Genomic DNA, 16856 nt, shown 5'->3' with positions numbered 1-16856 from the left:
ACATATTGATTCTGTATCGAAAATGTCCATAAAAGGTAATACTCTTTGCCTCATGTTGTATCCACCCACTTATGAGCCCCTCTGTTGTGTATAAAAGGGGACCGTGTACGCAAGTTCTTTGTGCTACTCTATGCAATACTGAAGAGTGTTGTATAGGTTGTAGGACCACCCTTAAGGGTTAATAAACTCTGTCTTTGTATTTGCAGTTTCCGTGCCAACTTCCTTCTAGTTTTCGTTACAGGAGAGCGAACCCTTTGTATTTGCGGGCCTAGCTGTGGCCTGTATTCATCAATTGGCGCCCGTCACGTGGGGCTCATCGGCGACTCGGATGCTCGAAGGACTGGTCATGACGAAGGTGAGGAATTTGGCCGGGGATGTGATCACTGCCAGTGGCGTTTTAGTCCTGGCATCCCGAGGTTTTCTTCCTTCCCTTCCGAACTGACCTTCTGGGTGGCGCCGGTCCTCGACTGAGACCTCTTCTGTCGGTTTGCCGCGACAGCCTTTTGGGCGAATTTTGGAACTTGGCAGTTGGAACCTGGACACTCTTGATTGGTAAGAACCGTTGTACGGTACATGCTCCGAGTTTTGAAGCCTGGGTTGGCTATTTGAGTTTGATTTGTGATGACCGGTCATATTTTGTATTGATTATTGTGAGAATATATGCGTTGCAACACATATAGTCAGGTAATGTGGAGATATTTCTCCGGAGCTGTGTAAATTTGAACGGCGCAAAGTTTAAGTGCCATTTTTTTGATAATACTGCATATTTTGCATTATTTTTGAGCATGCCTGCTTTTAGCGCACTCCGTAAGTGGTGCTGCTGCTTTGGAAACTGGTTAAACCTCGAGGAATCTGCTCCAGCCCCCCCAGAGGGGACCCCTAATAGGGATATGTATGTGAAGCATGGTCTTTCCTCTATAATGTACAGCACAGTGTGGAGGAAATACACCACAAAGGATCCTGAGTTACGATGGCCTTTGTATGGATCGTTTGATATGCGTAAGATTGAGTATGTGGAACAGTGTATGTGTAAACGGCGTGCTCGTCAAGACATGTTTGAATGTGTACGGTTATGGGTGAAGGAAGTGCGTGAGCGAGAGAAACGTGAGAAAGCGCTGTTTGATAAAGAGCAACGGAAAAATGATCATGTGAGAGCGCAGGAAGCGAAGCGTCGGGAAGAAAGAGAACTGGCGGAGAGACAAGAGAAAGAGCGTAGGTTGCAAGTCTCGGGTCAATATGCTGTCCGCCAGCCACTGTATCCCGTCCTTACTAATCTTGAAGATGATTTTTATTTATTAGATCGTTTTCCGCCCCCTTATGTTGGCGCTTCTGCCCCGAGATCACAGGATTCTGGATTGGTTTCGGATAAGGTAGACACGCGGTCCATGTTATCAACTGAGCGTATGGGTGAGCTTCGGAAAATTTATCTTCGTGCGCTTAAGGACAAGCTATCTCTTTCTGAATTATTGGAATCTTTGGAACATTGGCGGGATAAAGAGCAGTTGTATTTTCTTGAAACCTTTTCTCATGATGTGGTTGCTGCCTTTGATGTAGTATCAGATTCTAAGGCATTACGTAACGGTGTTTTTTCTCTCTCTAAGGTACCCGATGCAGTCCGACGGCTGTTTGCATTGCGGGACACGGCGTTTGAACTTAAGGAGAGAGCGCGCCTACAGGCAGCGGAAAAGGCGCAATCGGATTCGCACATCGGCGGCGGCCAACCATCTACTTTCGATTCAGATAAGGGCGAACTAGTGCATGCTAAACCGATGCGAGAGGCGGCACCTTTGTATGTTCCTCCTAAAGGAGCGGGAACTAGTTCAGATATTACTTCCGCCGATGCTAAGGGATATTTTGTGTATAATTGGGTTTATACTCCCTGGCATAGGGCTGATGTTATGGCATTAAAGAATGCATTGCCTGACCCCCGCAAGAATCCAGCGGCCTTTTATGAAGAGGTCGAAGGGGCCTTGAATTCTTGTACTATGACTTTAGCAGATATAGATTTGTTCTTTGGGCTCATATTACCACCGGATATGTGGAGATCTGTGCGGAAGGTGGATGATGTCCCCGCTTTTAAGGCTAGTTGGTCCGAGATTGAGGATGAGGATAGGGAGAGAAAACCCGCGCAAAAACCACCGCGGATTATTTTAGATCTTCCTGCTGCTATCTTGACCAAGTTGAAAACGATTATTCCCCCTAAAAAGATTGATTGGAATATGTTAGCCTTGTGTAAACAGAAGGTTGATGAATCAGTTTCAGATTTCTTTACACGCTTTGAGGAGACGTTTCATGATTTCAGTGGTCAGTCGCTTACGGATGATACGGGCCGGCATCTTTTTGTGGATAAATATGTGGCGAATTTATTACCGGGAATAGCAGCTCGTTTAAAGGCGAGTGAAAGTTCTTGGTCCACCTCGCCTCCGGCATCCCTCCTGACTATGGCCCAGTATTATGAGCGTCAGGAGCAAGAAGCGAAGGGGAATGAGGAGAAGAAATCGAAAGATTTGAAAACTAAGGTGATGTTAGCACAGGTATATGGTCCGCCTCGTCGGGGTGTAGAACGAGGTAGGGGAGGATTCTATGGTCCCCCTTCGGGTCGGTCAGATGTAAATAGAAATCAATGTGCGTATTGTAAACAGTCGGGTCATTGGGCCAGAGATTGTCCGGTGTTGTATGCATCTCGTCAGGGACGTGGTCAGGGACCACCGAGAGGTAGAGGGGGCTTTTCGAATTATAGAGGGAATTCTAATGATCGTATTCGATTTGAGCCTAGCGTACAGCAACGGGATAGGCCTAATGTGTTTGATAGGCAACACCAGTATCAAATGTCTGGGAACGACCGTTCTGGGTATCATGACTCACAGCATGCGTAGGATTGCGTTGGATGGGGGTTTGAATCAGTTGAAGTGCCGGTTGATCAGAAGGGTCCTTATGTTTCAGCAAATGTTTTGGGTTCTACTGATCGGCTCCTAGTTGATACAGGAGCTACTCGCAGTGCGCTGTCCAAACAATTGGTTCCGAGGGCTCCCCCATCTGGCTTAATGGTTACATCGGTAGGGTTTGATGGTACACTCTCTCGAAGCCCTCTTTCCCGACCCCTTGCATTCCATGTTGACAACCTTTCTGCTTCCTGTCCGTTTCTGCTTGCCCCGAACACGCCTGACAACATTATGGGTCTTGATATGCTCAAGTACTTCAGAGCAACGATCCGCTGCTCCCCTACTGGAGTACGTGTGATCTTAAATGATAATCACCCCATGACAGAACGGATGTGTGTGGTAGCGGAGGATACTGCATTAGCTTCCCTCCCTCATTCTTTGTGGGCCACTTCGGATACCGATGTGGGACAGATGGTGATTCCGCCTGTCCACATTAGTGTCCAGGAGGGTGTGGTGTTACCGCGCCTCCCTCAGTATCGTATTTCCCAGGAGGGGGAGGAGGCACTTATACAGATTGTGCAGGATCTGATTAAGGTGGGAGTAGTGGAGGAAGTTCCCTATAATGTTTGCAACAGTCCCATTTTACCCATTTTGAAGAAAGATACCGATGCCAGGGTTTATCGTTTTATCATTGACTTAAGGGAAGTGAACAAGATTGTGATACCCCAGTATCCAGTGGTTTCTGATATCACGACGTTACTTACTCTGGTCCCGCCAACGGCGACCACGTTTTCAGTTATTGATTTGAAAAATGCTTTCTTTTCGATTCCTATCCACCCTGATAGCCGATACCTTTTCGGTTTCACTTTGGATAATAGGTCTTATAGATTTTGTAGAATCCCTCAGGGTTATACAGAGAGCCCTAGTATTTACAGTCAAGCATTGAAAAGGCAATTGGATCCCTTTGTTCTGCCTGAGGGTGTCGCCCTTTTACAATATGTAGATGACATCTTGTTGGCAGCCGACACTCCTGAGTTGTGTGAGCAGTGTACGTTATCCTTGCTTTCCTTTTTGGCATCTCACAATCACAAAGTGTCGAGGAAGAAATTGCAATTTTGTAGTCCAAAGGTGACTTATTTAGGTCACCTTTTGTCGAAGGAGGGGCGTGCACTCACACCAGATCATATTCAAGCAATTTTGGACACGCCAGTACCTTCCACACAGAAAGATGTGCGTGCATTTTTGGGTCTTGCTTCTTTCTGTAGGCAATGGATATTGGGGTTTTCACACATAGCTAAGCCATTGTTAGCACTTTTGACAAATGACACTCCGATTCCTCTTCCCTGGTCAAATGAGTGTGAAATTGCTTTCCAACAATTGCGACAAGCCCTTTGTTCAGCACCAGTGTTAGGTACCCCTGATTATACGAAGCCCTTTTCACTGTACGGGCATGAGAAAGATGGATGTGCATTATCAGTTTTAGTGCAGATGCACGGCGACAAGCAGCTCCCTTGTGCATATTTTTCGGCTGTACTTGATCCTGTTGCCCGAGCGTTGCCTGGTTGTTTTCGCTCGGTTGCGGCGACAGCTGTGTCAATACGCCAAAGCGAGGGAATTGTGTTATCTCATAAGCTGTTGGTATTAGTTCCCCATGCTGTTGATGCCCTGCTTAATCAGACAAAGACGCAGCATTTGACCAGTGCTCGTTTAACGGGATATGAGTTGACGCTTTTGGCTCCTCATATTACGTTAAAGAGGTGTGCAACGTTAAATCCAGCCACATTGTTGCCGTTCCCGGAAACTCAGTCTGAAGCACGAAAAGCACATGATTGTATTCTTGTGACTGAGGAACAGACAAAGGGTCGTATTGATCTCCAGGATACGCCCTTTACAGATGTAGATGGAGAACTGTGGGTGGACGGATCATGCCTGAAGCTACCAGATGGTACGACTTCAGCAGCGTATGCAATTACCACATTACAAACAATAGTGGAGACAGTGCGCATACCGCAGAGATCAGCTCAAGCAGCGGAACTGATAGCATTAACACGAGCATGTGAGCTCAGTGCAGGATTGTGTGTGAATGTTTATACAGATAGCCGCTATGCCTTCGGAGTAGCGCACGATTTCGGCCTACTCTGGAAGGAGAGAGGGTTTCTAACGTCACAAGGAGCACAGATAATGTACGGGGAGTTAGTTCACAACCTTTTGACTGCATTAACATATCCAAAGAAGATTGCTATAGTCAAATGTAGTGCCCATAAGAAAGTGGTTGATAAAGTTGGAGAAGGGAATGCTTTAGCAGACCGGGTGGCACGAGAGACTGCGATGCAGCCTGGTGCTACTGCAATGTATGTTGTGAAGTCACAGGCAGAAAGATGGCACGATGCTAGGAGAGAAGTGCTGGAGATACAGAGGACCGCTCCCGATAAGGAACGGGAGCAATGGTCCAATGATGGAGAATTAGATGATGAAGGGTGTTGGAGAAGTAAGCAGATGGATAAGTGGAAGTTACCCACTGCCTTCGTACAACCTATGGTTCAGATGGCACATGGACTAGCGCATGTCGGAGCTTCCGCAATTGTTAAATTACTCACACGAGTTTGGGAGCATCCAGAGATCTCTAGTACGGCAAAGAGGGTAGTGAAGACCTGCATGATTTGCCTGAGGTATAACCCGGGAAAGGGTACCCGAACTCCAGCAGGAGGATTTGCGACACCTACTGCACCCTTTGAGGTTTTGCCGATGGATCACATTCAGCTTGAGCGCTGTAACAATCTGAAGTATGTTCTAGTAGTGGTTTGCGCCTTCAGCAAATGGGTTGAGGCATACCCTACGAAAGACAATACTGCAATGACTACAGCCAAGATGCTATTGAAGGAGTTCTTCCCTCGATATGGTGTTTGCAGATTGTTGTGGAGTGATAACGGACCTCATTTTATAGCAGACGTTATCAAGTATGTCCTGAAAGGCCTAGGCATTACCCAGAAGTTTCAAACAGTATTCCACCCTCAGTCTGCGGGATTGGTTGAGAAATATAACGGTACTTTGAAGCTTAAGATCGCTAAGATTCAAGCTTCGACTTCTCTGACTTGGCCAGACGCTTTACCGCTGGCATTATTGTCAATTAGATCAATACCGCATTCTCGGACCGGTCTCACACCCTACGAGATCGTGTTTGGACGCCCAATGAATATTTGGGGTCCACCAAAACCGAAATCACTGTATGATGTACCTTGTGTAATGATGAATGATTATCTGGCACAGTTAACGGATAATTTGGTTTCTATTCATCAACAGGTTCGAGAAGCGCTCCCTGATCGGTCCACAGGTGAAGGTCATAATCTTCGACCTGGAGATCAGGTTATGATAAAGGTCTTCGAAAGGACGAACAGTCTGGAGCCGAGATGGGTTGGTCCTGAGCAGGTCCTGCTTGCAACGAGGACAGCTGTGCGAGTTTCCAATCGGAAGAACTGGATCCACTCCTTGCACTGTCGTAAAGTGCCGCCTGGATTGGTGGAGCCTGCTGTGTTGACCGACCATCGAGAAATCCTGACTGCGGAGAAAGGCCGTGCTGTGGAGCCGAACGACACTGAGGAGCTCTTCCCGGACCAAGCGATTCCTGGAGGAAGAAGATATCACCTTAGACCAAGGAAGTGATTGCTGTATCCAAAGTTGTCAGAACGGCCCTTAGGTTAGTGAAACGGAGCGCCAATGTGGCAAGGGGGGGGGATCAGCCCTATATAAGTGTAGTGACACCCGTCTTGGCCCGCTGGTGAAGAAATCGACGGCTGCCTAAGCGGAAGAGTTCTGACAACCTTTTAGTTTCAGGAAGATATTGGCTTTTTGCTGCAAGATGGAAAAGAAGAAGATTCTTTGTGCGACAAGCTTTATTATCATTGTGGCTATTGTTGGTATAACCACATGGTTTGTTGAAGATGTGACTCCTGCCCGTGAGTTGCTTGTCTTGACTACTCCAGTGCCTGAGGAGCACTACTTTTATACCCTCCCGTATCAAGAATTGAAGCATCGTCAGTCTTATTTGAATAACACTTTCATCCAGATGTTGCATCATACCCATGTTGCTACGAATGCTACGAACTGTTGGATATGTGGTATGATGCCAGCTCATCAGAAGAAAGGAGGAACGCCATTCATACCTCTTCCTTTCTCTCACAATGGCTCTTGTAGGGCATGGTACACTTTGCTTTTTGCCACACAGAAACCTACAGTGGGACGATTACTCTTCAGACTTAATAAGGAATGTCATCAGGATAAAGAAGGCTATCCACAAGCGAATGGGACAATATGGGAATGGGAAGAATATCGACCAGACAATGAATCGATTCTCTACATTTTCACGAACACCAGAGACACTACAAGGAATGCACAATTTGTGATTCAAGTGGCACAAGCTCAAGCTGACCTGTGTGTCCAGAGTGTGGGTTATATTCCTGTTGGTGTTAGCGATTGTATTATTGTTCTGAATATTGATGGGTTAAATAATAGTACTTTCTTAGCCTCCCATAACACATACTTTGTATGTGGGAATAAGGGTTATTATCGTTTGCCAGCCGGCTGGTCCGGAGTATGCTATGTAGCATTCCTATTACCTCCTGTATTTTTGGCACCTGCATCTTATCATAAGGATTTGAAGTTGTTGAATAATGTGACTGTAAATAGGTATAAACGTACTCTATCTATTGATGATGTTGATCAAACTGATACTAGCTTGCAGCAGTATATTGATTTTACCTTAGGATTGTTTTTCTTTGTTGGAGCTGCCCTAAATAGTAGGAAGGTTCGGAGATTAACGAGAGTTGTAGAGGCTGTAACGAATCAAACCGCTGCTGCTCTTGGGAATCTTACGGAAGAATTACAAATCACTAGAATTGTTGCATTGCAGAATCGTATGGTATTAGATGTTATGTTAGCTGACCGAGGTGGAGCATGTAAAATTATCGGAAGTAGTTGTTGTGTGTTTATTCCTGACCATACGCCATCAGTTTATAATGCTATTAATAAATTGCATGAAATCGCAGCCGAAATCCATACAGAAAATGGCACTTGGACCTTTTCTAGATGGTTTTGGGCATTGATCACTACATGGGGATGGAAGGTTTTGACTGGTCTCTGCATTATTGTAGCAATTCTGTTTTCTTGTTGCATCTGTGTCCAGTGTGGTCCTTTATTCTGTTCTCTATGTGTGTCATTTTGTACTCCTGATAAGAAAGCTATTGCCAATGTCACCTATCAGAAACATTTAACTAAAGAGGTAGAAGAGATGATGAAAATTGACATAAATGATGATTATCCTAATAAGCCGAATGTCTTCAGTAAATGCTGAAAGGGTCGTCTGTTGAAAATTAAAACAGCAATATGATTAAGCATTCACTAAAGACATGAATTCCCCTTCCTTGGAACAAGTTTCTCTTCTTATATTGACTAATGTCTGGACTCCATTTTGTATTGTCGTGTCTCCACGTGTCCAGCACGAGAAGAGTCCTATCTTCATGTTAGTTGCTCTTGTAATCTGCCTAGTAACAGTCTATAAATAGCTCCTTTGTCCGTCTGGCCCATGCCCACACTTGACCACATCTGTTATCAGTTAGTCCTAGCTTGACCATGTTTTTGCGTGCTTAGGAGTGTGTTAACTCTGCCCACATATTGATTCTGTATCAAAAATGTCCATAAAAGGTAATACTCTTTGCCTCATGTTGTATCCACCCACTTATGAGCCCCTCTGTTGTGTATAAAAGGGGGCCGTGTACGCAAGTTCTTTGTGCTACTCTATGCAATACTGAAGAGTGTTGTATAGGTTGTAGGACCACCCTTAAGGGTTAATAAACTCTGTCTTTGTATTTGCAGTTTCCGTGCCAACTTCATTCTAGTTTTCGTTACAGGAGAGCGAACCCTTTGTATTTGCGGGCTTAGCTGGGGCCTGTATTCATCATACGGGTCGTACTTACACTGTTGGGGTGGAGGTACGCTCCATACGTACGCGGGTGGGGGTACGGGTCGTACTTACACTGTTGGGGTGGGGGGTACACTCCATACGTACGCGGGTGAGGGTTCGGGTCGTACTTACACTGTTGGGGTGGGGGTACGCTCCATACATACGCGGGTGAGGGTACGGGTCGTACTTACACTGTTGGGGTGGAGGTACGCTCCATACGTACGCGGGTGGGGGTACGGGCCGTACTTACACTGTTGGGGTGGGACGTATACGTCCGCGGGTGAGGGTACGGGTCGTACTTACACGGTTGGGGGTATGCTCCATGCATACGGTGGTGGGGGTACGGTCCGTACATATCCGTACCCACGCTATGTGATGCTTGTGCGACCCGTACCCAGGCCTTTGCCACGTGGGTACAGCCGTCCCACCATTGTTGGGATGACGTAGGTGTGGGCGTGGTACGACTCGTACCCACGCTCTTAAGGCGTGGGTACGGGACGTACCTGTATAGTTGTGTTGCCGGTTCGCGTCGTCAGGCACTTCCTTTGTGGCGGACGCTGGCTTTGCTGGACACGCCCCCACCCCCTTGTGGTGACCAGGGCATGGGGGTCAGGTATGTCCAGGGCATGTGTGCTGTGTGACAATGGTGGTGGTTTTGTGGCCTGCCCCTGGTCCTGCCCCCCCCTTTCTCCCCCTTTCCCCCCTCCCTTAGTTGTTCTGACCTTCTGCGGTGTCTGCGTCGGAACCTGTAGAGGAGGTCGACTGCTATGAGGGCCGGGATGACACGTAGGTTCGGGTCCATGTCTGTCCGTCGCATACAGGTACTCCTTGTTCGCGTCGTCCTGATTTCCCGGCAGTTCCTGGTTCGTGAATGGCAGGCTGAGTGCGTCCCGACGTCACGTCGGCGCTTTCCCGGATCGCATTTGTATGTTTTTTTTCGTCGGTCGGGGTTTTGTACGATTCGTACGGAAATGGTGTTTCTGTGCGAATCGTAATTCCATGTTTGTACATTTTGACGACCGGGTACGCGTCGGACGGAGAATTTGCTCCGTCCGATGCTTCGTACCCGGTTTTTACAGGATCGTGATCGGCACCTTAATGTGTTGGCGGTATTCAGTCATGGCGTTCTTGTATAGTGAGAGCGACATTCCGAGGATTTACTGTTTCTCCAAGTTTTTCCTTGAGACTTCTGCAGGTGCGTCTGGCTTCTTGTAGGTCGGCGGTGAACACGGTGGCCTTTCTGGGGCGCTGTCGGTCGGGGTTGTGAGCTCGTCTGTGCAGTTGGTGATCCATCTGTAGAGCTCTTTGGATGCAAGGTTGGCGTCAGTTAGGGTGATGGGGCATCGTAGTTGAGGGTGGAGTTGAGCTGCTCCTCAGTGACCTTGATCTAGTTTCTGCGTGCAGTTTTGGGTGGCATGGGTTTGTTGGAAGTGTATGCATTGGTGGTCCATCCATGGGGGTTGCATGGTGTTGTTCCCACTTGTGAAGAGGAGGTCGAGGGTGTGTCCTGCCATGTTGGTGGGGGTGGTGATGAGCTGTCTCAGTCTGATATTGGCTTGGTTGTCCAGGAGGGTGACGGAGATGGGGGGGGGGGTCGATGGGGCTGTTGAGGTGGAAGTTCAGGTCTCCGATGAGTATGTAGTCCATAGAGGCGATGGGGTGGGGTGCGATGAGGTCGGTGATGGTGGTGAATGAAGCTTGAGGTCCGGGGGGTCTGTAGACTAGGGTGCAGCGAAGTGTGGATTTGGGGCCAGTCTGAATCTCTAAGTGGAGGTGGAGAGTTGGCGGGAGCTCGTATGTGATATGGAGAGTCCTCCTCCTGGGCGGTTGGGGCAGTCCATCCTCTGGATCTTGTATTTGTCAGGGTTGGCGGTTGTGATGTTGGGAGCGGTGTTGGTACAGGTTTCTGTTAAGAAGGCAACGCCTGGCGAAAGGGTGTCTAAAAGGTCCCAGATTTGTACGGCGTGACTGCAGGGCACGCACGTTGAGGATGCACTTCAGGGCTTCGGTGGTGTTGGGGTCCGACGTGGGGGAGGAGACTGTGGGGTTGCGGAGCGTGGTGAAGGTCTGTTGGGAGTGGCAGCAGGACTGGGTGTGTGTGATTTTTGGCGTAGGCAGCTGGCAGTTGTTGTTCCTCCCAGGGTTGAGTGCGAGGAGGACTCCTGAGTCGTAGTGGCTCATGTTCAGAGAAGCAGGGTTCCTGCCGCTGGTCGCAGACGGGCTTGCCTTTGGCACACTTTTGGCACACCAGCAGCGGGCAGCAGTCATTAAACAGGGAAGGGGGAAGGGAAGCGTAGCTGGAAGGCGGGAGTCGGCAGGGAGGAGGGTCTGCGGGGGCAGTTGCGGCAGGAAAGGGTGACAAACTGGCACGGGGGCACAAGGGCAAAAGCAGCATCGCAACAGAAAGATAACAAAATCACTTCTACAATTAGAATACAGGAACAATTACGAATATTCAGGCAGAACAACGCTCACAACACGGGAGGCAGGACTCGAACACCAACACACTAGGAGAGGCGGGGGCAGCGGCTGACTAGCAGAGCTGCTGGGGAAGGGGGCAGAGTCCCTTAACAGGAGGTCAGAGATCTTGCCTGCGCGCCCTAGCAGCGGCTGACATTAAATAGGGAAGGGGGGGGTAGCGCAGCTGGGAGGCGGGAGTCTGCAGGGAGGAGGGGCTGCAGGGGCAGCAGCGGCAGGAAAGGGCAACAAACGGACACAACAATGGCAAAAGCAGCGAGGCAACAGAAAGATAACAACAAAATCACTATTACAATACAGGCACAATTACGAATCCTGGTGGATCAACGCTCACCAGGCACCACACCTACTCACTAGGCGAGGTGAGGGGGCAGCGACAGCGACACACTAGCGGAGCTGCTGGGGCAGAGGGCAGAGTCCCTGAACAGGAGTTCAGAGGTCTTGCCTGGTTCCTTCATGGCCCCTCTTGTTGCCACTGATTCTTTCGGGTTCGTGGGGCATCGGTGACAGCCTCCTCTGCTGTCCTGGCCGGCTGGTTCCATGTTTGGTGTCCGGTTGTTTGGTTTACCAGGTTGCCAGGCTTACTTGCCCTCCTGGTCCGGTTGGTCTTCTCTCTGCTCTTTTTCTAGCTTGGCTGCCTGCATCCCATGGGTTTTTCCTGCATGCAGTACCCCATTTCTTTTCCTTCTGTGGGGCGGTTTCTGCCAGGATGAGATTGGCGTCTTTTTTTACGCTGTACTGCAAGGTCCCTCTGGCTGTGTGCCTAGTCTGGGGTGACCAGTGTGCACCTGTCCTGTGGCTGGTTGGTTGCCGTGGGTAATCCTGCTGGGGGCTTGCCTTTCCTTCTAGTGGGCGTGTTGGATTGTTCGGGTCTCCCGGCTTTTCCTCCAAACTAGTTTGTAGTGCCTCCCTGCTCCCGTACCCTGGCAGGCCCCCTTGGTTCCGCCGGCTTTGGGTCAGGGGAGGGACATTTGCCGTTGGCACTTGGGTCTTCGTTCCTGCTTCGTTTTGCTGGTTACGTTCCTGTACGTCCCCGTTGGTCCATGTCTTCTGCGTTTTTTGGGGGGTCCGCTGTGATCTCTGAGCCTTTCTGGTTCCTGCCGACCGGGCTATTTCCTGTGATAACCTGGGTGTGGGTTGCCATAGGGGCTGTTCAGGCGCCTCTTTTACATGGTTTACCGCTTTGGTTTGTGGATGTGGGGGGGTTGCTCTGCGGTTTACTTGACCTGCGGGCCTCTTGGTGGCTTCTCTCTCTAGGACTTGTTCCAGGGTTCTGTTTCAGTGGGATGTGAGTCTGGTTTTTTGGTGCCTCCGGCCTGTCCTGTTCCTTTAGTCCCTCTGTTATTGGAGTTGGTGGTGGGTCTGGAATCTCCCAGTCCGTTGGTGACTGTGGCCCTGTGGTTTCTTTTTTCCTGGTGCCCTCTCGGGTGTTTCCCAAGTGGGCGTCTTGCAGATGGAGCATGGTGGACGATGGTGCCTTGGTCTCTCGGCTTTGGTCGCCTCTTCTGTGAGAGTGCCTTTTGGGGGTCTGTCTGGTCTTACGGTGCTCTGCGTCGACTGTTGGCTGGGACGTGGTGTGCTCGTGGTTCCTTTCTGTTTCTCTGGCACTCCGGCTGGACTTTAGGGGCTTAGCGGTCCTCTTGCTGGGGTCTGTTGATCAGTCTGGGTCTGTTCTACAAGTCCTTTTGTTGCGTTTATCTGTGGGGGTTGCACCTTCTGGTTCTGCTGGTTCTCTTCCTTTTGTTTTCGGGTTGCCTTTTGTGTCGGCTTGCAGGCTCGGGAGTCCTCGGCTCATTATCTGTGGGTCGTCTTCTTTCCTGTGTTTGAGGCCGGGCGTACCTCCGTGATTCGGTCCACAGTGTTGGGACTGGCCTATCTTTTCTGTTTGTTTGACCTTCATTTAGGCATCTTTTGTGGTGCTCTGGGATGATGCTTGAACCGTTGGTCTGGTTTTTCCTTAGCTTGGTATGGCTCATTGCGTAATGGAGATAAGCAAGAGGGACGTGGAGGTAATATTACTTACCGGTAATTACATTACTCTTAGTCCTGCTCTCGCTTATCTCCACTGCGGCTCACCCTTCCTCCTGGTGGCCCGGCCAACTGTCTATGTTGGGTTGGTACATACAGGTATTGTGTACTGGGCGATGTCTTTTTATATTGGTAGGGGAGTGTGTCTACGAGGCACAAGGGCCTCATTGCATAATAGAGATAAATGAGAGTAGGACTAGGTGTAACGTGGTTACCGGCAGGAAATATAAGCATTTTCACTATTATCGTATTTATTGGAGGGAGATTTTTAAAAACAAAAAAATAAATGCGTTGCGTAAAGTGGGAATTGTACGTTTACCTTTTTTTATTATAATAGTTTGCGTAGTTCTAAATACATTTTAGTGTGAATAGTATATGTATTAAATGTTATATTTTATTACATATTTTTTCAATTGTTTTTTTTTATTCAAAATTATGATAATTTTAATTATACATAAACTTCCCACCCACACTGCCACAAAATAGAGCATGTAGTGGTCGTCATTTGAGCCCTGTAAAGCAAGAAGGGTCATCTTCACTCTACACAGTATACCTTACTTTGGTGCACTACATAGAGATCCAGGTTCCTACAATGCCAAATCAAAATAGGTTTAATATTTTCCTAATATTGACTTGTAGATTATTTAAGGCTCTTCACAAGGAGGAGAGAGCATGTCAGACTTCAAAAGCACCATAGGTAACACATCCAAACTTACAACGTCTGTGCGACACACCTGAGTCAGCCAGAATAATGGCCCCTTCTTCAATAGTGATTTTCCATGTAATTTCCAAAGCACAATTCCTTGATTTAATGATGGCTAGACCATGAGTAGACATTGTGTCCAAGACCTAATAGTAGTACAGAAATACTAGATCTATTTGATTTTTAATTTTTTTTTACATAGTCTAAGGAACAGCCCTGGACACTGATCATGTCGTCCTGTGGAGTTTGTTATTAACCCCCTATGTAGTTATCCAGATGTCCTGGAACACATCCTTGTTTGGCTGTACTTACACTGAAACCCTTTAAAACGTTTTTAACAGCTGAACCCTTGGATGACCATGAAAAACATGCAAAGTATATTTGTAACATTATTATTACTATTGCTATACCACTAATCTACTTCAAGATGAAGTCCTTGAATGTGCTCCTTAATGCAAAAGAGAAAAACTTTTACAAAATCTGGAAAAAAATAATGCCGTAACACTGTACATTGGGTAATGAGTTTTACAATTAAGGGGCCGATTCCGATCCGGGTCGGACAGCACTCCGACCGAGACAGATCCGGAGTGTTTTCCAAACGAGCCGGGGTCCTGCAGTCCGACCAAGCGAGTACGATGCGGCCGTATGCTGTCGGACTCGGTTCAGTCGAACTCCCATAGAAGTCAATGGGAGCCGGTCGTACATGGGCTCCCATTGACTGAATGGGTACGTCGCGGACAAGTGCGCCCCCTACAGTGGGTACGCGTCGGTGCCATCCGAACCGTACATGCCTGTGTTAGGGAGACCCATGGGTCTCCCCCTGTGTCCGAGTTGTAAGTCTGCGGGTGACGGGGCGGGGGGGGTCCGTCGCGGACCCCCGAAGTCCAACTCCGGGAGCTATTGCGAGCCGGACGCTCAGACTCGATCCGGCTGTCCGAATCGAGCATCATACTAGCTCGGTCGTGAAACGTCTCCATTGCACGCCACGGTTTGCTTGTGACCAAGTTGTACAGAGCGGTTCGGAACCAGAAAAGATTTGGACGGAGATTTTGCGCTTGTTCGCATCGTACTTCGACCCGTGTACGACTCGGACTGAAAATCAGCCTCCGAATCGGATCCGCTAATGCCGTAACCAGATTCGGTGCCCTTCCGACCGAGATCGGAATCGGCCCCTAAGTGGTATACCATATACAGAGCAAGCTTCTGCCAACATCAAACTTTTTAAATAGGACCACACTCTGCTCTGGAGATTTTTCTAAATATACACTAGCGAAAAGCAAAAATACTGCTGTTCAGTTTCATATTGTCATGGGAACCCTAGGTCGTTTGGGCAGGTTATATGGTGCAGAGCCAGAACATCGTGCTAAAAATATTGTTGGTCAAGAATATCGAAAGAAAAATATTGTGGTGCAGAATATCAATTTTGTGTATTTAATATAAATGAAAAACATATCGAAGTTTTTAATATAGTTTGCAGAAATATAGATGTTAAAAATATCAATTTTTGTATTAATGTTATGTATTTTAGTAAATATGTTACGTTTGTGATGCATGTATTTTTTGTATAAGAATTGTTTGTATTTTTATTATTTGTGTTATGGTGAGAAGAGTGGGAAGTAGTTTATTTTTAATTGATAAATTAATTAGTTAACTATTTTGAATTAATTAGTAATTAATTATGGTAATTGTGCAATTAATGTTAGGTGTGTTGTGGTGTGGTGTTTATAGGTGTAAATGATGAGAAGGGTGAGAAGTAATTTATTGTTAATTTCGGAATCAATAATTAGTTTAAAAAAATTAATAAGTAATTTTGGTAATTGTTTAATTTATTTTCGGTGTGTTGTGCATATTATAGTGTTAAAGAATGTGCATTCAACAAATGTTCATTAATCTTTTTTTATACTAATTTGTAAAATCATAATTAAATTACGTTAAAATTTGAAAACCAAAAAAACATTTAAAACATAAATGTATTTATTTTGTTCCCTACCATATAACACCACCACCACCACTTTCCCTATTGTTGCACTCACTGGAGTGAGAATAGTAATTTTTACCCCTCTGCTATCCAAAACTTTTCCTACTCTTGCACTCGCTGGAGTGGGAATAGTAATGTTTACCCCTCCGCTATCCAACATTTTCCCTACTGTTGCACTCACTGTAATGGGAATAGTAAGTTTTACCCCTGTGTTTTCAAACACTTTTCCTACTGTTGCAGTCACTGGAGTGGGAATAGTAATTTTTACCCCTCCGCTATCCAACATTTTCCCTACTGTTGTATTTATTTTACTGTGAAATGTATGTTGTAATTATTTTTATAATAGTTAAATGTTAGAATTACTTATAAAATGGTATGTTTAAATTTTACATTATTGATATAATAATTAATTTTATGTTTATGTAATTTAAAAGTTTACAAATTCAATAAAGATAATTGTTAAATTATTTTTAAGTAAATATATGTATAAATTATTGTTTGTGTGTTTATATTTTTTAAATTAAGTTTATTTGTAATATTTAGTTAAAATGTCAATTAAATTTAATTAGTTTGGTTAAAAATAACATTCGTATTTAATACATTATATTTTTTGTTATATATATTATAAAAAATCTATATTATTTACATCTATATTTTTGTACTTACCTGTTCAAGTTTTGGGTAGTCGATATTTTGGTATTCAATATTTTTACTGCGATATTTGTTATCGATATTTTTTACATCGATATTTTTTTAACAGTGAACCGGTCATATTCTTCCTCCTTGGACCTTTCTGTAGCTTTCAGCTCCCTATGCAACAGCTTAAACATT

This window comes from Triturus cristatus, chromosome 2_2 (assembly GCF_964204655.1).
Source record: "Triturus cristatus chromosome 2_2, aTriCri1.1, whole genome shotgun sequence".
Classification (NCBI taxonomy): domain Eukaryota; kingdom Metazoa; phylum Chordata; class Amphibia; order Caudata; family Salamandridae; genus Triturus; species Triturus cristatus.
Note: the sequence above shows the minus strand (reverse complement) of the source record.